General features: G+C 37.3%; 1 long non-coding RNA gene across 2 annotated transcripts in view; it reads right to left on the bottom strand.

Moving 5' to 3' along the window:
* Positions 1–23,352, bottom strand: part of LOC130584857 (uncharacterized) — a 111,469-nt gene that overhangs the window by 19,036 nt on the left and 69,081 nt on the right. For both annotated transcript variants that reach the window (XR_008966537.1, XR_008966536.1), the window contains exon 2: positions 14,971–15,030. This is a non-coding gene — a long non-coding RNA (uncharacterized LOC130584857). The remainder of the gene's footprint in view (positions 1–14,970; positions 15,031–23,352) is intronic.

The raw sequence follows: 23,352 nt of genomic DNA on the forward strand, positions 1-23,352 counted from the left end.
GCAGGAAAATAGATCGTGGTAAAAGACTGAGTGCCATTCAAAGCATCCTTTGAAACTTCTTTAMAAACTGCATCTGAGCTTTGTATCCRGAGAGGTTTTAATGATTAGTTTATTTTTCTGTACTTTTAGAGCACAGAAGAGCAAATTCATTACGTGTTTAAAACTCAACAAACTTTGTATGCTTTAAATATTCAAATGCCTCTACTTCTGAAAGTTTATCCTGCCTAAATATATTTGTAGGGTATGATCCAAAAGTGGCTGCACATAATATTGTCATCCAATTCCAAGCCATCAATCAGTTTGTTACATTTTTTAAGGCAGATATTTCATTGCAGAAGAGAAGTGTTTCCTCAGTTTTGTATTACAAGAGTGGATCACAGAGTTTCTTGAATACCCTGTATTACAGAGGGGGACCAAGCATGGAAACTGCCAGACCCAAAACTGGACATTGCTAACAGTCAAAAATAGATATCAGAACTGGGGATGGCTYACAAGTTCAGAGACACCACTCATGATAAACAAAATGCTACAATAGCTATATTACTGAGGGAGAAAAAAGTTGGGGAGATTCTACAACCATTTCATGTTTTGTAAGTATTTCATTCACTAACTCTGCAATACAAAAATGAGAATTTTTATCCATCAAGTTATTCAATCATATTTACAGCAGATAAAAATTTACAGCTACTACATTAGGTGCAGTTACCTTATCTCCAAGTAAAAAAAATGACATAGTTGAATACAAAGGCAGCAAACTGGATTTTCTAATTTTTATCAAGAGTAACATAATGTTTCAATGCAAACAGGACAGCTAGATAAGAATTACAAAAGACATGAAATTCCCCCTGGTTTTGGGTGTGATTAAGAAAGCAACACCAGAAATAAAAGCGAAAGGGGAAGACAATAGGGTCATCTAAATTGAAATTATGTTAAATATATATATATATGGTTCAGAATCTGTGTAGACCWCTGAAGAGAGATTGCCAAGCAGAAGAACAGGAGTGAGGTGGGATGCTGTCAGGTATTTAGGAGAATACAGGGTGGAACCGAGTGCAAGAGCACAAATGTGCCCGCAGAGGCTGCGTTMGAGCTTCAAATATCTCCAGCTCAAGTGACTAATGTGAATGTGCAAAGAGACAACCACTTCAAGCAGAACTTTTTACTGATTAAGTCACTACCATAAATCTCAATATGTTCCCTGCCATATTGGCAGCCTGTCCCTTTTTTTCCTTTTTAACTGTGGGCCAGATCCTCAGCTGGTATATGTTGGCATTGCATTTTGTTGCCTTCAGTGGAGCTAAGCCAATTGATGCCATCTGAGCATCTGATATTATATTTCTGTAGCAGTTAAAAAATGATACAGTGGCATTAATTACTACATAGTCAAGTCTTATAATCTCATGGCAGGGGTGGAAAGATTCTCATTTATAGGCACCAGTCAACATACAGAGTAGAAGGGTCAATTGGTYATTCCATGCTCAGTTTGATGGCTGTAAAGCTACTAGTCATTMCAAACACAGGAGAAACCACTTTTCATTTTCCTATGTGATTTAAATACTTTAATTTTGTTAACTTACAGGCATGCAGTAGCTACTCTATGTCCTTAAAGCACCATAGCCCACTGCATCAAAAATGTAATGGATCTGACATGCAGAAGAAGARGAAACTGGAGCAGATAAAAATTCATTTAACTGTGAAGCCCAAGTCCCACTGCCAATAGTAGATGCTAAGGGAAAGAGGGGCAAGAACACTTTCATCTGTAAGCATTCTGCTACAGACTAACAGCACATCAGAGATTCAGACACAGAAAATCTCCAGTTTTGATAACAGAGAAAGTGGTCAGGGTGTTTTTTTTTATTCAGAAAAGGGAAAAACAAAGCGCAGAACTAATTATGAACAACTGCATTTAGTTTGGATTATTTCTTACAATGACCTGACACTCATAGTTTATACTTTTGTGTAAAAGGCCCATATGTTCCATTTCACTGCAGAAGGAAATAATCTTAACAGAAAAGTAGYAACACCCAAATAAAATCCTTCTCCAATAAAATAACATTTCTTACTTTCCACCCAACACAAAAAAAAAGTGGATATTGGGATTCCAAAGAACCAGGGTGGGCTCAGACACTTGGATATCTGGTASAAGTAATGATCACTTGCATCATCCTTTTGAATGCAGCAAAATGTTCACTAACTCACACAGGTTACTGAGGATTATTGTCTGTGCATTTGAGGGAGAGGTAAATGTGGCACTGACTCTATACTGGCCTGCCTTCATTTGCAATCTTTGCCCTTCCCAGCATTTCCTCTCATATATAATTATCTCCTCAGCTCCTAAGTTAYTTTGTTTTAAGCACTTCATAGCCCCTGGACGCTCGATATTGAGATCTTACTGAACATTAAACAAACAAATTGCCATCTTTGTCTTTAAATGGGTAAAATAAAAATACTAACCTATGAGACAAAAAACTACTTATTCTCCACCTACTCATTATAATTTGCATGTCAGAGCATCATGCACATTCCTAACWAGCTTCCAAATGGGGAACTGGAAGCAAGAAGATTAATTCTACAAGGAAATGTAAAATCAATGGCTTTATGTTGGCTGAAGCCTATGTCCCAAAATACASAGATTTTGCTACAAGTATAATGTAATTACCCAAAAACAAGCAAAGGCCCAAACATGGGAAGAGAAACCCATGATTGACTTCAAGAGGTATTCTACATGCATAAGGACAGACAATGAAGTTCAGGGCTTTAACCACAGAAGAGCAGAGCTACTGAAAAACAGGAAACAGAGAAGGAGATTAGAGAGGGCAGCATAGGGGGGAAGGAGAAGAGTAAACAGAAAAATAATGAATAGGAAACAAGAGAAGTGAGGCACTGCAGGTTTCAAAACACACAGTATTTAACATGCCAAAAAACAAGTAAATGAATCTACTGATAACAACCAGGAAAATGCCAAGATGCTGGTGAAGTGTTCTCACAGCCACGTACTTTTGCTGTTAGAGTCTGATATGAGGACAATGACATAAGCTCTACTACTGTCATTCTACAGGGCATTCCTCTAGGGACAACTTCAGATGGAGAAATCTGGGACCTTCTCTGAGACACAAATGTATCTGAAGAAAAGTTAAAAACCTATTACACACCCAGCAGAAAATGGAAGAGTATTTTAAACAGATACATTCTGCCCAACTCGAATAAATTTAAACCAGTTGATTAAGAATATGGCTTAAATTCATATGAAAAGTATCATCCATCTTTTACAGTYCAGCCTCCTATTTTTATATTACACTTGGCAGAAATATGTCCACACACAGTCATTTTGTCTTAAGTCATTCATGGGATCCTGCTGTCCTGATAGGGATGAGAATGAAAATTATAATCTGCAAATACTTCATTTAACTATTATTTAAGAAATATTATCGCTTAAATGAGACACTCCCTTCACAAAAGAATGCTCATAAAAAGATATGCCTTACTTWAAAAAAAAATGGATTTTCTGTGTCTAAATTTTTTAACAATCTGTAAGTGTGTTCAGTCATCCTTACCACAGGGGAAGAAAGTAAGTAGGAATTTCTGCCTCACAGAAATACTGAAGTTGACAAAGCTCCTAATTTTTACTTCAGTGGAAATTTTGGCTCRGTATGAATTCACAGGATTTGCCCTATGCTTTGCAGAGATGACTGGGATTCAAGTTTATTATTACTTAGATAATTGTTTTGCTAGAATCTCAAGAGAACTTCTAGAAGAACTGGAGGGAATGAGTCTGATAAGAAATCAAAGAGATCAATTACTATTGTGTAGTGATCAATTACATTTAATGTCCAGTGGACACCAGCTGGTGGGCAGAAGACAGGAATTAACAAAGTTTAGTTTTAGTTTAGTTTAGTACAAAGTAGAACAATGTATTTCCTCCCAAAAAGCATGATTGGTGTTTATATTACTGTTTCTCATGTAATGGAGCTTGCCTAATATTTATTGCTTTTCAAAAATACTTGTTTGCAATGTTTCCCTATAAAGCTGATATACCCAATTTCAATTTCTAACCAGAAAAAGCACATAGATGTTACTAACAGGCCAAATGCTGCAATGCTTGCCTGTTACAAACACATTGTGATTAAAACTCCTCATGACATTTAGCCAGAAAGTCTGGAGAAGTCTGGCCAAGCACCTTGCTCATAAACAGAAACAACACAGGCTATGCAGCCTCATAACATCCATGTCTCAGGTCTATTTCTCTGTTTTCTATACCCTTTTTTCTTCCCTTTGAAAAGATATGGAAGGCAATCAGGAAAAAAAGCCACTAACCCATAACAGGATTGTTCTAAATCTTTCTGAAGAAGCAGAAAGAACCAATAGCTCCTCAAAGTGAATCCCAGGTGAAAGCTCCTGGCTGCAGTTGTGTAAAAGGGATGCAGGAATTTTTTTATGCTGGAATAAAGTGGACTCTAAATTTGTATTTACTCTCGTAAATTGTTCTTACCTGTGATTTTGCCAGCTAGCAGCAATTTTGGACTGTTCCTCATAGGACATCTCTTTGCTTTGCTATCTGTTATGATGCATATGTCACTGCAGAATCCAGCTATGTAAATATTGAAAGTAATTTGGAGCTCAGAAACAATTTTGAAACATTTCTATAAATTCTGTGCTGTCAATACTCAGTGAAAGTGCAAAAGACATATGAAGATAACATCTATAAACACTGCAGCTGGTTACACAAAAAGGTGCAAAGAGTAAGGGTTACCAGAGCAGGAAAACACTGTTAATTACTAAGCATTGTTTCTTGAAGCATAATACCCATACCTGGGAACTACACATTCCTACCTACACATCATGTCAATATTACAGGGGTAAATCTTCTAGAAGAACAGAGAAATCAAAAAAAGAAACCAAACAAATTAACACAAACAAGGTACTCGCAGGGTAATACTTATCTGCAGATGCTCAACTAACAACTTCACTTTTCCCTCTCCTTCTTTCAGCAAAACGTGGTACTATGAGCATTAYGAAGATTAAATTCCTTTTCATAAAAAAAGTTAAAGGCTAATACCCAGTAGAAGCCAATAACAATTTTGTGTCAAAATACCCACATACTAAGAACAGCACTGTGATGGTAAAATTTCCACCTTGCACATTAAATATTGGTGTACTGAAGCTTCTCCTACTCCTGTTGCTCAGGCAATGCTCACCTCAGGAAGATCAGGATAAATCTGTCCTTGGATTATTCTGGTGTGAGCTAGCCCAGCAAAAGRGACTTTTATTCTGATATGGCTCAACCAAAAAAAGTACTCTGGACAGATATAGAAGGAAAACAAAAAATACCCCACAAACAACAATCACATCATCATTATGTATTCAAATTTGAAGTATTTACAGGATTAAGCAGTAACAGCACTGACATGATAACACTGAAGAGTATGAGGATGGCCTCATCCTGCAAGCCTCTCATCTGAATAATCCTAAGTGTGTGCAGTCCCTTGCAGCAATTGTTAAGTGCAGAAAACTATGAAATTTGGGAGGAAACAGATCAAAAAGCTGAAGCACAGAGCAGCGACGTGACTCACTTAAAATTCTGCAGAAAACAAATAGAAATTCATAAATTAAACTGGTTCTTACTTTTAATCTTGTCTGTGGGACTCGAGATCTCTCCCATGAGAATAAGTGCAACAAAGCAAAAGCAACCCCTCCCTTGACATTTTATTATATTTCTATAATTGTCTCAATATACCAGATCAATTGCATTTGAAAATGCAGCTATTAAACCMTAAGTAGACCATCTTTGGAACCTTTGTTTGTCAATTGCATCAAACAACAATTCTTCTGCAGACAAGAAATCAGACTGTATTTTTACAATAATTGCAAGTCATTTCTGGGAGAAAGAGGTAGCAACAATACCCAAGGAAATAAAATAACACACTTTTGTGCTTTTCCATCAAACCCGATGGTGGTATGGGTTTAAATCAGTCAGAGGCAGCCACGCATGAGAGATTGCAGTCTGCAGGCTCTATCAGTCAGAAGTCAAGGATACAYGTCCATGATTTATCATACTTTTCATGGTAATTAGCTGGAGTGCCATTTTGCTTCCAGTAGCATCACTCAACTTTCTTTTTTTAATTTGGTCTTTTTTTTTTCCTGCAAATGAATTTACATATTTCTCAGTCTCTCATCCCCTACTATGTTTTATTTATGAATATAGGCCTTGCTGATGGTAACTTTAATGTGAAGAAGGTAGTAATTAGTGTACCTATCTGCTAAGTTAATCCCTTTCTCACAATGTCTGCAGAGAAGTTTAAGGTAAGTAACAGTTTACAGTCAATATTAGGTTTAATTATGCTTAATGAGGGGAACTATCTCTGTTTACTAACTGCACCTAGGTGTGTAGCTCCTATATGAGTTTTTCTCCCAGCCTCATTCCACWCTGTTAATAGTGCCACTGTGCAGAGTACCTGTGGTGCTTTAATTTGTAAAACTTCTCCAGGAAAACCAAGCAAGTGAGGCACCAGTTCCAGTACAGSTTCAGAGGGAGCAGAATGGCCTTAAAACAATGACAGCTTTGTGTAAGGAAAGTTTTACTATCTCATATTTACTGTATGCAGCGTGCTGGAGAAAAGAAGATGAAACCCAAAAAAATCCCACAGACATTCCCCAAGCCCTCCTCTTATAAAATAAAATAAATAAAATAAAATAAAATAAAATAAAATAAAAATAAAGTAAAATAAAATAAATAAAATAAATAAAATTTAAAAAAAATAAATAAAATGAAATAAAATAAAATAAAAATAAAGAAAAATTAAATAAATAAAATAAATAAAATAAAATAAAATAAAATAAAATAAAATAAAATAAAATAAAAGTATTTGGCCCTGGTTTTCAGGGATCATCCACACCAATATTTCACAGTAGGAGTTACTGTGATCTTTTAACTCATTGAAAGCCGTGTTAAGAATTAATACCCTGTAGTTGCACAAACAAATGAGGACTTCTGGTCTTACTCATATTTCATGAGCAGATATCTTTCACAACTAAAAAGATTCCAGAGGTGACTGAAGATGACACCGATGTTGTCTTAGAACTCCACACCAGCAAAAGGTCAAAAGCAAAGCCTCAGACTGAAACCCAGTTCTACTTCAACTGCTCTGTTTTCAGCATCTGTGCAATGTTTTTACTTCAGTCAGTCTTCCCAATGGAAAGATCTAAATTTGAGTTTTCTTCAGTACTTTTTACCATAACATTTTCCTTTGTGATTTCATGTATTATCCCCTTAAGAAATTCATGCAATGGGAATTTTTTTATACATGTTTATAGCTACCTATAAAAAATGTACCTTCCTAAATCTTTGATTCCCTAGGATGCACAGATTTAGGGTTTTGTGTGTGTGTGCACAAGGGACCAAGTTTGCAGGAGAAGTGCCGAAAAACAAAGCTGTTTGATTTCCAATAAGAAGTAGAGGTGGAACACATAGAGAAGTTGTTCTGTAAATGGAGAGGTTACTYCATTTGATTTTTTTTCAAAGAAGTAAGAAGTGATTTCCGCATTTCATTCATATCAGAGAAATGTGACACTTCCTCAGACATAGCTTAGGGATTTTATTTTTTCTTTTTTTTTTTTTTCTTTGCCCTAGTGAGCACTCTGCACGAGTCCACACATTCTCTCCTTATTTTTGCCATTGGCAAGACTTCAAGAAAAGATATCTCTGGTTAGAAAATTGATCAAAAAAGCAGGAAAAACTTCTGCTAAATCATGCTTTAGTTTTTTGGTTTTTTTTTTTAAACACCCATTTTACAATTACTTGACTGTCAAAATAGAAGTGAGTGAAGYAAAGTAAGATTTTATTTAAAGGCTAAACTCTGCAATTCTGCAAGCTATATCCAGCTCAACTGTACAGAGCTTTGACTGTACAGGTTTCAAATCCTAAGCTCAAGGCTTATATGTATTATATGCATGCCAAACTAACCCTAATACCCATATTCCTGGATGTTAAGGAAAAGGATWCTAAAAGAAAAGTGTGATTTTTTTAACTGATGTTTTTCCCTCTCAACACCATGTTCCAAAAAATGTGATCTGAACATGTAAACACAAGTTTAACTACTATGTAAAACTGTTAATAGCTACAAAAGAAGACAGGATACCTGTTTCCAGAGTGACAATATATTTTTTTTTTTTTGCTGTTTAATCAACATTCAGATAAACATGGACTTCATTATGAGATGGAAATTATTTACAGGCASATATATTCTTCAGAAAATTGATGAGGTTTTGTATCCAAGAAGGGAGCAGAAGAAGTCATGTCACTTCTTGAATACAAAGTCCAGCATCTAGCTTAATTTAATGACTTAAAACACTACAGAATGACTCTGAGGGCCTGGAAAATTTAAACAACTCATAATTTCAAGGGTAGATTACAGAAAATCTAACTGGAGAATGAAAACAGCATTTAATACAACTGGTCAACACCAGGAGAGGGCACGTTCAAGTTACTTCTCACCTGCTGCTGCCTTTCAGCAGTGACATAAATAAAGCTTGGGTAACTGAACATTAATYTATTTTATTAAAGCACAGTCCTAGAGTCAGAGACAACAGGATCACCTGCAGGCCACTGATGTTCAGTGTACATACATGAGCAACTGTCTCCTCAAAAATCCACAGGCAGATCTCCAAACTGGAGGAAGCAGATCTCCCTGAAAGATGGATGGGGGCATTTTACCAAAATCTGTGCAGGTCTCCTCCCCAGACARCTGCTTGGGAAAGAAGTTCCACACTTTCCTGAAAAGCCTGGGAGGAAGGTGGGCTTGATTATTTGGATCAGTCTGGATAATAATTAGGTTTTCCACATTGCAATGTTGGCTCCACACATCTCTCTGCTAAGATTCACCAATTAYAATGAAGAACAGTGGGAGGATGAAGAGTTTTAAAACTAATGGCAAAACAACCAAAGAAAAGCTGTTTCTCAAACATAAAGAGTTTGCTTAGGTAAAAATATTTTTWCCAAGATGGAGAGAGGTTTAGTCACCCTAAATGAATTGAATATCTGCTGCAGTATAATGTCTTGGCAAAAAGAAAAACACTTCCTCTTGATGACCTCTGAAGTGATGGTAAGAGTCTCCAGTCTTGGTGGAGGAGATCACCTGAAAGGGATTCAGTCTTGTAGCCTCTGGAATCTCCAGAAGGGTTAAAGTTTATATAGAAATAATGCWTCTCCTGTTTATAGCCCAGCAGGTGGGATTGGAACATTGTGTTTTAGTCACATACCAATCAAACTGTTAAAACATAACTTACAAAAGAACACTTAGATACTGAAATCTTGGGCCAGTCCCATCTCATTAAAAAAAACCCAAAGATTTCAATGTGCCTATAAACATTATTGTACAGGTATTTTAATTCAGAGGAAGGAAAAAGTTTCAGATCAAAGTTCTAAAGCAAAAGGCCACAATTCAGATTTATAAAAACTTACATTATTAAAATGCTCTGAGTGATTAAGTAGCAACATTTCTTGCTTCCTTTTTTTCCTCAACATTGATTTCTTGCCAGAAAAAATTACACATTTTCAGCTGCTTTTCTCTCAGAAGAGCCTCTTCCTACTTTCATGAGTTCTCTCTGCCATCCTAAAGATATGCCTTTGGAAGGCAGAGAGACTTGTATMATCCCCCAAGTCCTATTAATATCASTAAGAATGATACAAGTTTGATTCCAAAGAACCAAAGGAAATTACTAAAATGGCCTCAAAGCTGATTTTCAGAGTCAAAATGGTCTGCCCCATCTTCTTAGCTCTAGAACGTGCTGCTGCCACAGGAAAGAAGGAGGGCAGGAGAGAGGGAGGGAGCAAAGGAGGAAATTATTTCATTGTACTACTCAGTGAAAGATGTATCTCCTGAATTTTGCAGGACACAATAACATTTGAAGTTAAAATCTTGAACCACCAGATGGAGGATTTAGCCTTCTCTTTTACAATTAATTCMTTGTCAATCCAAATTCTACTTTCACAGAAAAAAAATGGGAAGCTAAGTCTCTTTTGAGTTTTAAAGAGACAGTGGAATAGAAATATGACCAACAGAAGAAGTGACTGTCCTGCGCTATCCACTGAAGAAAATTAACTTTCTCAAAACAAATACCAGAGTTATTAAAGATCAGTATTTTAACCTGTCTAGACACCTGAATTTGCCATCTGGACAGCAGCATTGCTATTTATTCTTTCCAATGACTGTAAACTGAGTCACTGGCACAGAGCAAATAATTTAAAACCAAATTATGTTCCATATGGCAAAAATGTCAAGTGTCACCTGAGCCACATCATCCAGACATTACCAGATGAGCTGCAGTTCAGATGAAGAAGAAAATGAGAATGACTGAGAGTTTCTTCTGGGCTTTGACCCTGGCATACATCTCAGCAAGAACCATGGTGGTTAAATATCCTGTTCTGAATCTCAAAAAACTTCCCTGGCATAGGCTCCTTGCCCATACTTGYTCACTCCCAGTGAACAGGAACCTTATCTTTTGCATAGAGAAGATATAAGGTCATGGGCCCTGGAAAATCAAGCTGAATCACAGGCCACATGATTCAAATGTGCTCTTAGAAAGAGAATTTTAGCATCCTGAAATGTCATGCTTAAAGCCCTGAACAAGGAAACCCGGTGTGCCAGTGTTGATTTAAGAGGCCATTCCTTYCACATCCATTATCAAAAATTCTAAAGAAGGGAAGGTAAAACATTATCACTCTGACTTTTACCTTTTCTAAAGAAAAAACAGGCACAGTGGCCTGGCACTGTTGGTTTTACTAGAATATCTGCTGGAGAGCACAACTGATATACACATGCAGGTAAACACAAACACACATGCACACACAATACTGAACTTTGGGTTGGCAGCCAGGCTGTGGTAACCCATGTCCCCTGGACACAAATCAACTGTGAAGGAACAGGAAAAACTCAGTGTAATGGTTAACCAGCCCAGTGGGTTATTATCCATCAAAAGYAGAGGAACAGCAGTGCAGGAAGCAGTGCTGGTCACCTCTCCCTTTGCAATGCTGCTGGATGCCTGGTATTAAAATCAGCRCTGAAAAAGACCAGCAAATGCAACGTCAACATGAGAAAGAATCTGAATTTCCCCTCCTGGAATTGGAAATAAGGAGGACTTCTGCATGGAAGCAGAGATGTTGTGTGAAGCTTGATGATGAAAGAATATRGCAGATTCCAATATCACCATTATCAAATACAAATGCATAGGTTTTGGTAGGATTAATAAGGTTATTGGTGTCAGATCCAGGCAATTATTCCCTATACAGCAGCAAGTGATCAATTTTTGTGGCAACTGACCAAGTATCAATGTTGGCAGCTGCAATCATGGCACCAGGACTGCAGCAGATGGTTAAAGTGAATCCATTCAGGTGAAAGACTAAACCAGGAGTGTTCCTACAGCCTAYCAGGGAAGAATCAAAGTCATCATAGCTGAGCCCTCTTCTTCCCTGCTTGTACCCTGCAGTCTCCTGCAAACTCCAGATGTTCTCTCAAATACTTTCAAATCTTCCAAAGTCTTTTACAGCAGTGCATTAAAAGTGAATACACCACAACACCCACGGTATTTCTTCCAGTGCTACCTCAGTAGGCATTTTGCAGAGAGACAATACATTACTGCTTGGACTTCAGCTTGAAAAGACAAATTCCATCTGCTTTTTCTTTAGCTTTCAATGATTGAACTTCATCAGCTATGGCAGAAATGACAATCAAAAATTCAGGTTTGTTTTTATTTCCTTAYAAAAGCATTGGCTTCTTATTTAAGAAGACCTTGAAATAAATGATTTAGCAAAAACAAACAAAAAAAAGYRAATTCTTTCTTTCAACAAACTCAATTTCCCTCTGAAAGGGTTTGCCCTGTGTGTGGATTWTTCATTCACTTTAATTATTTTGAAGTGCCTCTGTTTGAGTGGGTAGGAGTTAAGTATCCACAACACCAAAGCAGGTCCTAGAATTAGTTGCTGTAAACAAAATGTTCTGCAGCAGTGGCCCAAAGCYGCAGAAGCAGCAAGCCTTGAGTACTTTGACTTTCTCACAAAGAGTACTTCAGATGGGACCCAGACTCATGAGAATGTATTATGGGACTCACATTTCATGGACAGGTCATATATTTCTAATGAGGAGCTTTGGTTGTTACCCTTTGTTGGATGTTTTCAGTCCAGATAGCTTTCTGGTTAATTAGGTACACACACTAAAAACAACAACAGAAGAAGAAAACAAAYCAAAAAAGTTCTAGGAAAACTTCAGATGGAAGCATTTGGACAGTTATGTGCACACATCTACAGAGAGAAGAGGAGGAACTGAATCTGGGGAAAAAGTCTCAKGATTATCACTTCATACTCAGTGAACACTGACTCAAACAAGAATTCCAAAAATAAATGCATCTAACATTTAAATCCCAAGCTGTATATTCAGTGACACCCTTTCTCTCAAGACTGTTTGTATACCCAAAACCAAAACCCCAGCAGCTAAACATCTACAGCTTTGAGGAATTTCAGTTCTCAGTCTCATGGCAAAGTTACCATTCAAACATCCCACTCTATCCACAGGCTTCTACTACCACATTCTGATTTAAGGACATAAATGCAAGAAAACTAAAACCCGCCACAGAGGAAGCAGTTGAAGTGAAGAGTATTATATAGGAATCCCTTTACAGATAYAAAGATGGGATGTAGGTATCTGGAGAAACTGAAGATACCTTCTCTGGTACATCTCATTCCATAGGTCTCTCCATTTTCAAACTGCATTCCTGTGCTTTGCATAAACTTTCATGTACATTTATATCTCCTCTGCATTGTTGCCCATAGTTACACCCAGTRTTTACAGGTAAGCCTGCAGCCCTGTTCCTCCATGGAGGTAAATAAGAGAGGAAGGAAAATAGTATGAAGGAAAGTAAGAAACAAATCTGCACTTACTCATCTGTAGTTGGTAGCTCTATCTTAGCAATAATTGCTTTAAAATGCAAGTTGTTGCTGAGGTTTGATTTAAAAATCTCTGCCAGTTCTGACAGTCAGGTGAAGGTAATGCTGCTGGCTCCAGAATAATTTGCATATCTTATCASTAAATAAAATGTGTGAGGTGTGTACCAATCTGATGAAATTATAAACAAGAGTCCACACAAGTAGACATGCCTTCCTGTTTGATTTCTGTCCTGTTCACTCCTCTATAATAAGTTATATGATCATCTCATCCTAGCTGGAGGTTTAACTGTGCATGTAAAAAGRAAAATGATAGCAGCCTATTCTTTTCCACACTTTACAGCTGGGAACCTGGCAAAAATGTGATTTTGGGGAACAAGCAGAAAGCTTTTTTTGTAACCATCTACCTCCTCTTTAATTGCTACTGAATTAGGGGAAAATCCCGTGTATTTATGTATTTTTAAAAATAATTTCCTACCCTGAAAGTAAATAAATAAATGAAACTACACCTCTTTTACTACAAAGACAAATATACATGCCTAACTTTATGCCCTGCAATTAATCTCATGTATTTCAACAGGGTTACTCAAAATGCTGTAAGTGAAATACATGTATAAATCCTTGCAGAATCATGGCCTGAACTGCCAAAGTTATATGGCACAATTAAATGCCTAGGACTAAATGTCTCCACAGAAAGATCAGGGAAAAAAAAACCTTTTAGGCATAATAAGTAACAAAATCTACTTCAGGGAATGACTATGGGAGAATCAGCACTGAGGGTGGTGCCTTCCCTTGGGAAATTCATCTGTCACCAAACTCTTCCATTAATTCATCTTCTTCCTTGACCAGTTACCACCTTCATTTACCACTCTGCTCTCCATCATCAAATATCACTCTCCYTTTCCACACTTCCTCTGCTGCTCTGTGAGGAAGGAGACAGGAGATGCATCTTGCTCATTCTTTTGCACAGTGAAGCAGGATGAGAGCATAGCCTGGCCCTTAAATTAACCAGCCAGATTAATAAAGAGATCATGTGCTAATTAACAGACCTGGAGTCCACAGCTTTGCTCCTCAGACTGTTGCTGAACTGTTCACATGCCAGTGTCTCACTGAAAATTGTCTCCTAAATGCTATGGATAACCCTTAGCCTGCTACTGGAGCTCATTATAAGAAGCTGCAGATTAAAATTTATATAAATTGGGATACCTAAACTGCCCTGMCTCCTGAGGAGTAACCCTTCATCTGCTTTCTTCTGCAAATAYCCATGAATGGCATGTTAGAAATTACTTTCCTCCCATGATCAACTTTTTTACTAAAATCTATGGCTTACAGAAAAACTTCTGCTTGTAAATTAACTCAGTCAGAAATATTAACTAAAATGCCAGGAAAACAAAGTCAATCCTTTAAAAGTTCATATGACTATTTGTCACAAACATTTCACCTCTACTAATGAACTGCAAAAATGAATGATAGAAAATGCAAAACTGTATTATGTTTAGCAGTTAACATTTTAATAAGGAGGAGATTAGCAATTTTTAATACCTCCAGTGCTTTGTTATATACAGTAGCACAATAACTGAATATTTTAATTGCTAATTATTTAGACCTCATTCAGTTCTCACTCAGGCAAAACTCCCATTGAGGGACTCTTGCCTGAGAAAAGAGCTACAGGATTTGTTTCACTGTAATTTGAAAAAACTTTATATATCATAAAAACTATCAAGTTATAGTGAGACAAAAATCATTAAATCCTTGGCAATATTAAATCCTACTGAAAGTCCCACTGACTCTCAAGGCCCATGTTTTCATATTAAGTAAAACAGATAATTGCAGTTTACCAGTTGTAACTTACCTGTGTAATTTATGCCCAGATATGCTGGTGGCTTTTAAAGAGCTCTAATAATGTTTTGATTCCTCTTACTGTACCCCTGCTTTTCTCCTGTGGGAAATCTCAGTTCAGATGTGATAAGGAAACAGCATTTCCAAACAATTATGATATCAACACCTTCAGAAACACAAACATTAGCGTTTGGTTTTACCTTTTGACTTCGGCCTCCAAAAGGGTTAAGAGCAGCTCTCAACACTTCTTCCTTATGCTGCTGTAAAGAAAAGAAATGCTTATATTTAGGGATTTGCACACAAAAAACCTTGAGTTTCCATAACAGTCAAATAGCTGGTGTTCAGAGGGGGAAGGGGGTGGAATGCTGTATATATATAAACATAGAGCTAWCTGAAGGAAGACAAAACAAAGTCCTACACGTTCACATGTAATGCACAGGTGACAAACAAATAAATTAAAGGTACTAGGATTTCAAATGTCATGGTATGCACACGCTTCAGAGAAGGAAGTTATAMAGCTTGACACAAAATAGGGAGTGATTTCTAAGACTCCATGCTTCAAGAAAAAGTAAATCTCTATTTTTTCTACTAAGTCTARTTTCATTTCTCTTAGGGATAAAATCAAATGGGTGTCACAAGCAAAGTTTTGCCAATTTGTCATTCAAATGCATTTTGGAAAAAGTTACAGGTAAATTCTCTAACAGGTCAAGAATCTGCAACATTTCTTTGTTTTGTTTTTTTAATGGAAAAGCGTGTATAACATTTTCACATCTTCAACTATAAATGGCTTTAATGACTAAAATGTTCAGAAAGCCTCTCCATAGACTGCACTGAAAAAACAAGAACCAAAAGGTTTCTTGGTACCATACACTGTAAATCAAGAAAATGTTCAGAACTGGCTGCCACACAGCTGAGGAAAAAATAATCATCATGAAGACTGAAAGCAGGAGATGGGCACTCTCCTTCACCAGTTCAGAATATGRGTTAGGATCTGACTGGAAGAGCTTCCAATTCCTGTTATAAGAGGTTCACTTRGAGGGCTCAAATCCATTCCAGTTTGACTTTCTGCTTCCTCACAGGAGCAGTGAGATCCCTTTGCTCCCCTTGACTTTCCTCCTAAGAATCTGTGTCCAAAGCTAATGCCAGTTTGAGTATAGCAGGACTAAGTGTGACTATTGGTATTCTTTAATAATACACAAACCCCACATTTTTAATCTAAAAATACAATTGGAGATAAWTTATTAAATGGTTTATATATTATAAAAATAATTTCTATATTTTGCTAGTGGGGGTTCTTCAAAGCTAGCYATGTAGACATTTTAACTACTAGGATTACAGGTAAGAGCAGATTACTTTTCAGAAATAAACTGATCTTTGGAGAACCTTTACTTGTTAAGAAAGAAAGCACACAAAGTGTTGGTTTMTCAAATAAAGAAGATATAACAGCAGTAAGCTTTCAGGCTTGGTGTTTTGTTTCCAATCCTGACTTCCCACCAGTTCCTGGCTACYACAGGGATGCTTCTGTTTCTTTCTCTGAGACACGCTCACAGTTTCTTTTCAGATCTTTCTGCCATTTTCCTCTTGTTTTCTGTGTGCTCTCTACCTCTGGTGATTACAATCAAACAAYGCCTCAGCAGCATTTGCAGAAATGYCCCTTTGGCAATCCCCCAGCCCGTGTGGGTCAGTCCTCAGTGGGCTCAGAATAATCTGCTGGATCACAGATTTTCAGGGAAGAAGGTTTATTTCACTCAGTCTAAGGCTGTGCAACAAATGCTTCATCTTTCCCAAGGTCTGCATTTGCCTGAACAGAGAGACTGACTGGTCAGCAGCTCTTRCACAAGGATTGTCTGGAATAGTCTGTCAGCTCTGCACAGACAATGAATAAAGCAAAGCAGAAGGCAGATATTAAGCAATGAAGATTGGATTTTGACCTTTAAATGCTGCTGGATGGATTGCACGAGGATATGTTTGATTCAAGGGATACTATTTGGTACAAAACTGTACTGTTTGCCTACTGTCTACCTGAGCTACCAGCTGAACCATTGTGTGCTTGCTGGCACACAAAGTGCTGCAGTGAGAGATGGCTCTGCTGAGTGAGCCCAGTAAGACAGGGTGGCACTGGGGAGTCTGGGGAGAGCTGAAAAGATGGAAAGAGCATGGCAAAATCTGATCACAAGGTGGAAGAGAAAATGTTCTGTTTTAAAACCCATTGATCAGACTTCCAGCAGTGCTCAGACTCCTCAAGCTCTGCAAAGGATTCAATCCAAATCAAATGTCTCATTTTCTCTCCTCTGGCCTAGTGGCATTTGAAATTTTGTACAACTTCTCATGATGACAAGCTRCCCTCTTGTCAGCTGTGATTTTTGCCAGAAGAGTCTGTATAACTGTTACAGTTACTTTATTTTCACAATCATTAATTGATCCTTTCTAAACATTTGAATGCCTGAACTTAATTAGTGGCAATATTTCTGCCATAGCTTTTAAAACTATTTTTATACATGATTTAAATTAATCAAGCCTTACACTTGAGATGGTAATTTGCTGGACCAAGACAGATATTTCCAGGCCATATACTTTATTTTCAATTCCAACCTCCATGTTTAAACCTTGTGGTTTAACTTAGATCAACAGCTTATTGATGATTCAAATTATATCATATCAAGTAATACMCACAAAATCTGATGCATCTGTATGACATCAATGGAGTGAAAAGCTCTTTATACAACTCAGGAAACCTCTGTGGTTTTTCACTTTTACATGGAAGTTAACTCCATGTAGTAAGCAGAGGTGAATATTTTTCAGCACAGCTCGCTAAAGGCTTACTGGGCTTAAAGTTGTAAATCTATCTCAGTCCTCAGAGAGGCTTGAGGTAGGTCATGGTGATTTCCTAGGAAAATGTGATTTCCAGGATGAAGTAAATGAGGTATATTTATTAACTCTGCATTTGAAATATCTAACCAGAATGAGATCTACCACAAAACTAAGAAATATTAAAATGGATAATTTACACAGTCCTAAATTCAAAATGTCTCTTTCACTGTGCTAATTGTTTGTACAGTAACAAGAGCATCCTGTACTGCTGAAAAYGCAAACAAGAAAGAACTATACACAYTTGTTCATTTYCTTATGTTGACACCTWAGARGCTGCATGGCCTTCTGACCTTTGCTGCTAATAAAAAAAAAACCACTGTTCAGTGACCTATCATCAGATTAAATGAAACCAAGATAAATAAATTCCATTCAAGAAAATGTAAAGAATGTGTCAATTTTATTTACATTTTCTCTCAAGCTTTTGGTGGGGTGGGAAATATTGTACGATGATAATTCTTTTCTTTTTAAGAGTCTACATTTAAGAACAAAATTCAAATAGTAARATAAATTAGATTAGCATCACTCCAGTTGAATTCCTTCCAAACACAGTCATCATACATTCAAACTAAACTCCAGTAGCAAGTGTATGAAAGATATCACTGTTTATTAATGCTAAGAATATAGGAGCCAAAAGGATCTCAAATATGATTCACTGAGAGAGTACCCACAAATCTCTTGGTCTCTTTTGAGATTTAACCTAGCATGAAACTCAGGCAAAGTATATTCTCAGCAAAATGGACAGGGCATCACAACACTCCTAAAAAAAGTAAGATTTGTGTGAGATCTAATTGTTGTGTCCCCCTCAGCTTTGAACTGAGGGGCTATGTTGAATAGTCAGGTTTTATGGCCAGTTCAAATTTTCACTGGACTTAACAATCACAGGGCAATTCTTACAGACTGTAGTAATGTTTTCTGTGACATGGACTTTGGTCCACTGAGATTTAGAGCTGAGATCTCTTTACCTTTTCTCAAGGAAGATCTCTTTACCTTTTKTCAAGTTTGTCTGTCTGGGGGAAGAAAAAAGGAACAAACCAAGTGACTACCATTAAATTCCACGGTAAAGACATTGTCTGAAGAATTTCTGAAGACAGCTGGCCAAAGCAGACCACTGACCAGGTCTGCAAGTATAAGACAATCAACTAGACATGACTTGGCTTTTTGTGGGAAAGGAAGCTTTGTACATGTACAGAAAAAATCTAAAGAAACAACAGTTACAGTTCTGTTTTTCACACATGAAAAACTCTTCCAGCAAACAATTTAAGTTCCCTGTGCACTACTAAAATCTATTTGAAAAATACTTCCTGCCCATATTTATCTCTGTGGAAGACTTGGATTAACTATCTAGGCTCAGGACAAAATGATCTTTGAAGGTAACAGTCCTGTGATGGAGAAAAGGGAGCATCTGTAACACTGTCTGTGAGGTTCACATGCCTTAACTTCATGAACCATAAGTTTACTTAAACAGAAATCATCACCTGGAACATGAGAAGMAAATGGCATTTTTAATATCAGAGGTATTAGCAATGAGCCTGTGTATTTCTTCAGAGGGAAATACCAGCRCAGACAGTGAATTAAAACATGCCATGGTAACAGATGAAGACTTCAACTGTCAACAAAATCAGGCTATTAATTTTCACATAAACAGTCTTTTTAAATCTTTGATTTTTAATATACAGTCCAAAGATCACTCTCACATTTCAGCAGCTTTTGTCTTTTAATGCCGATCACTTCAACTGTGCTTTGTGTCCCCTTTAGAAAAGGTGAGTGAAAATATCAAATGATATCTCATTCTGCCAAGACCAAAAGAACAGTTCAAATAATCAAAAATATTAGGCAGGGGCTTTACTCAAGGTAGGAAGGGAATGTGATTAGCAGAAGGATGGAGGGCAGAGGAGGCAGGGGGAGCCAAACTTAAATCCAAACCTCATTCTCTGTTTCAATCTATGCTCTTGTCTAGACTATGTAAAACAAGCAAAAATGACTGCATGGAAAACACACAATTATTTTGTTTCTCATCACGTTCTCTTTCCAAGTGACAGCTACTGAGGTTCAAGAGGAGCCTGGGGAGTTATTGGCCTGTCCATTACTACCAAAAGCAAAGGTGCCCAGACTGATCTACCTGGACTAAATTATCGCTTGCCACAGGATGTAATCTCTCCTTGGGCGGTTCTAAACGTGTCTGGGAGAACAACTCATGCTGCTGTGGCCTCTGTATCTCCTCAAAAYACAAGGATTTCAGACTTTACATCCATCAGCTTACAACATCTCTCCAGATTGCAACTCACTCAAACAAGAAAACAGACCCACGAYGTGTCTGGTACCGATCTTTTCCTTCAAATTTCTGTGCTATTTTTGAAACAGAACAAAGCTGGAACTTTCCTTTGACTCAGATGAACCAAATGTCACCTCACAACAAAGAGAAAACTTCTCTGTCTCTGGTCACTGGAAACACAAAGCAGGAATCAAAGGTGCTGCTTTTGTCTGAAAAATCATTATCACTTTTAAAATTTAATTCTCTTAAAGCACTAGAGATTAGTCTGAAGGAATGCAGAAAGGAAGTGAGAGATGACAATTCTCCATTCTCTCCAGAGATTATGTGTCCCCACAGATTTTATTTCCTGTGCAGTACTTAACTCCTTGATGCCTTTTCTCTCATGATCTTTTCCCTGGCAGAAACTTCTCCAAATTTAAAAATCAGAACATAAGCCAAGTAAATAAAAATAAAKAAATAAAGTTCAATGCCTATAAAAAGTACACAGACTAACCTGCTTAATTATTAACAAGTAAACATAACAAATTCTGAATTATTTACTTAATCTTTTTCAGCTACAAACCTCAGACTTTTAGAGCATGAAATACATGCTTTATTTTAGGACACAAACCASGTATTTTATAAAGCTGTGGACTTCTTTTTTGGAGATGGGATTGTTTTGAAGAATACACATTTCTTATTAACCCCCAAATACCTYCCTCTCACCAAACCATGCTGGAATTTTAAATACAGAAATCAAAGTTTTAGTATAAAGATCCTGTATTCACATGTTTGCTGGTGAATAGGATGGCTGTTTCTGAATTGCAGCTGAGCAGAAATAAGATTCCTGTGAGGCATGTGCACCTTCCTCAGTTTCTGTACATCTGCTGGGAAGATGTTAGATTCAGAGGGAGAATCTGGTGGAAGTTCCAGACAGAACTGCAACAAAGGATAAAGTAGTCCCAGTACAATCACATTTTCTGCACTGAATAAAGCTGAAGCCACAACTTATCTGTGCCACAAACAAAAAAAGGTCATCACCACTGGTCCCTGAGGTTCTGATGAGATGCTGTTCTAGGCCAGACCTCCAGCTSGGTCCATCTTTATGTTCTCCCTTCTCACACCCCATTCTGCCTTATGCAGTGCTGATGTGCCACAGCCTGCCCAGGTGAGATGCTGAAAATGAGGGAAGTTCAAAGCTCCCTGCTGGATAAAACAAGTGACATTTCTTTGCCTGCTGATGCTAGCACAGACCCTTTGAAACGCCCAGCGTTCAGCAGTGTAAAACAACACCATCCCCTCCTCAGTAACCTCAGGCCATCATACAGTCATAATTTCTTTTCTGAATGGGAGTATCATCATCATCACCAGGGCAGAAAGAAGGCTGTGAATCTCAGACGATTCTTCTCAACTAGCGTTTCATAAAAATGATGCTGTAGTATTGCTTTTGAAGCCCTGGATTAATGATGTATCACMAAATCACAGATTTCTGAGTTGGAAGAAACMCACAAKGAKCACTGAGTCCMAMCCCTGGCCCCAGACAYGACACCCCRAGAGTCACACCCTGAGAGCATTGTCCAAACACTTCTTGAACTGTCAGGTTTGGTGCTGTGASCAAGTGCTCCCTGGTGAGCCTGTTCCAATGCCAATTCAAATACTAATATTGCCYCAATATTGATATAAAGGTGTAAAAAGTGATATCTGAAAACGTATTTATTAATCTACTCTTAATTGCTATATTGGTCAAACATTGTTTTTTTTTTCCCTCTGTTTTAAATCTTAACGATTTTGTCAATATTTATGTACCATACCTTTTTTTTTTTTGTTTTGTCTACCAAAGCCTTCCAAAGGTGCAATTCAGGAGATGAGACAGTTAATCACAGAGTTGGCTTAGTCTCTAATTTAGGTGGCCTACTTATGTTAGCAACATTTTATTAGCACATTATGCTGTATATTTAATATTTAGTACGCTGTGTGAGAATGGTTTACTGTGTACTGCTCACATAAATGACTTACAAATTCTGTTTGACACATAGAGAAGAGTGTATAAGTAATACATGTATTTCAGAGTAAACCTAATGCTACAGAAAATAAGGATAAGCAGAAGACATGTAGAGAAAACACTAAAATGCATCTTTGACAGACTTAAAGGCTAGCTTACAAACACTTCAGCAGACAAAAGATGCTGCATTAGGGATATGTGCACAATGCCCATGCCTTCTTTAACTTTTGATTTCAAATCTTCCTCTGCAAGCCTCAGCTGAAGGAAAAGGACTTTCATTCAAAATTGCTGAAGTCTCACAATGGAAACAATCGCAACAAAACATACAGCAAATCCTCCCAAAACCTTTTGTATTTTACTAGACCCAGAAGACAAAGTAGGATCTTTCTTTGAGTTTAGAAGTGCTTTCAGGACATTTTTCAAGAGGCAGCTAAGTTAGCTGTGTCCTCATGAATTATGCAGCCTTTCCAGTGTGTACTTACACAATGCTAGCTGGAAACCCCTGGGAAGGATGCCCAGTGCAYATGAGCAGCAGGTGGTACCAAAGGAGAATTGCTCAGCCAAAGCAGATCCAAGTTTTCCTTGATGAGCTGGAGAGYAGCTCTGAGCAGAAATCACAGTTATATGGCTATAGCTATTTTGGTTATACTGGTGTTCAGAAATGACCACTGGAAAGGAGATTTTGACTTTAGTCCTTAGGAAGAAAAGTACGATGATTTTCATACTCCTCCTATTTACAAAGTGAATCACAGCTGCACCAGCAGGCACCTGTAAGGGCCAGATAAGGGAAAATCACAGAATCCTTCAGTGTGACATGAATAAGCCCTATATGAAGCCCATCCTGGTACAATTCTTACACTTGCTTTTGATCTCTAACTAGTGAAGCACTCACATTTATCAGAAACATGTTTTTCTGGTATCAATGGACAGGTGAACATAACAGAGTGAAGGAAGGATGACAACCTCCCAAGACAAGTGGTCTTCAGTCGACTCTGAAGCTCACAATACCCCAGTTAAGAAACAAAAGGTTCTCCAAAGGCAAGAAAACTTTTTTGTAATCAGTTTCAGSTTTTCATATTTCTTCTGCTGTGCAATTTGTCAATATATCTATCAATCCTTTCATAATGGGGTTGCTAAGACAGATGCTCAGACCCCAGTAAATATCAAACTTCTTCTCTGAAGAAATAGATGATCACAGCAAAAGCATATATTTTTTCTCCTGGTGAAGTATTTTCCGTATTTTACAAAAGACTTACTGTTTATTACAATCCCTGACAAAAGGGATATCAGTTCCAAAGCTTTTTCCACTATCATCAGTTGATGTTTGTCAAGTGACATTCAAAACATTTTTATTTTTAAAAACAAAACCAAAACAAAATCGAGCCTATTTTTCATTCTTTTTATTCTTCTACTTTACTGAATTTTTCAATATTGCTCCAATACACGTATAAGACTTAC

This window comes from Malurus melanocephalus, unplaced genomic scaffold (genome assembly GCF_030028575.1).
Source record: "Malurus melanocephalus ecotype Western Australia unplaced genomic scaffold, MMel_1.1 scaffold_784, whole genome shotgun sequence".
In the NCBI taxonomy this organism is placed as follows: domain Eukaryota; kingdom Metazoa; phylum Chordata; class Aves; order Passeriformes; family Maluridae; genus Malurus; species Malurus melanocephalus.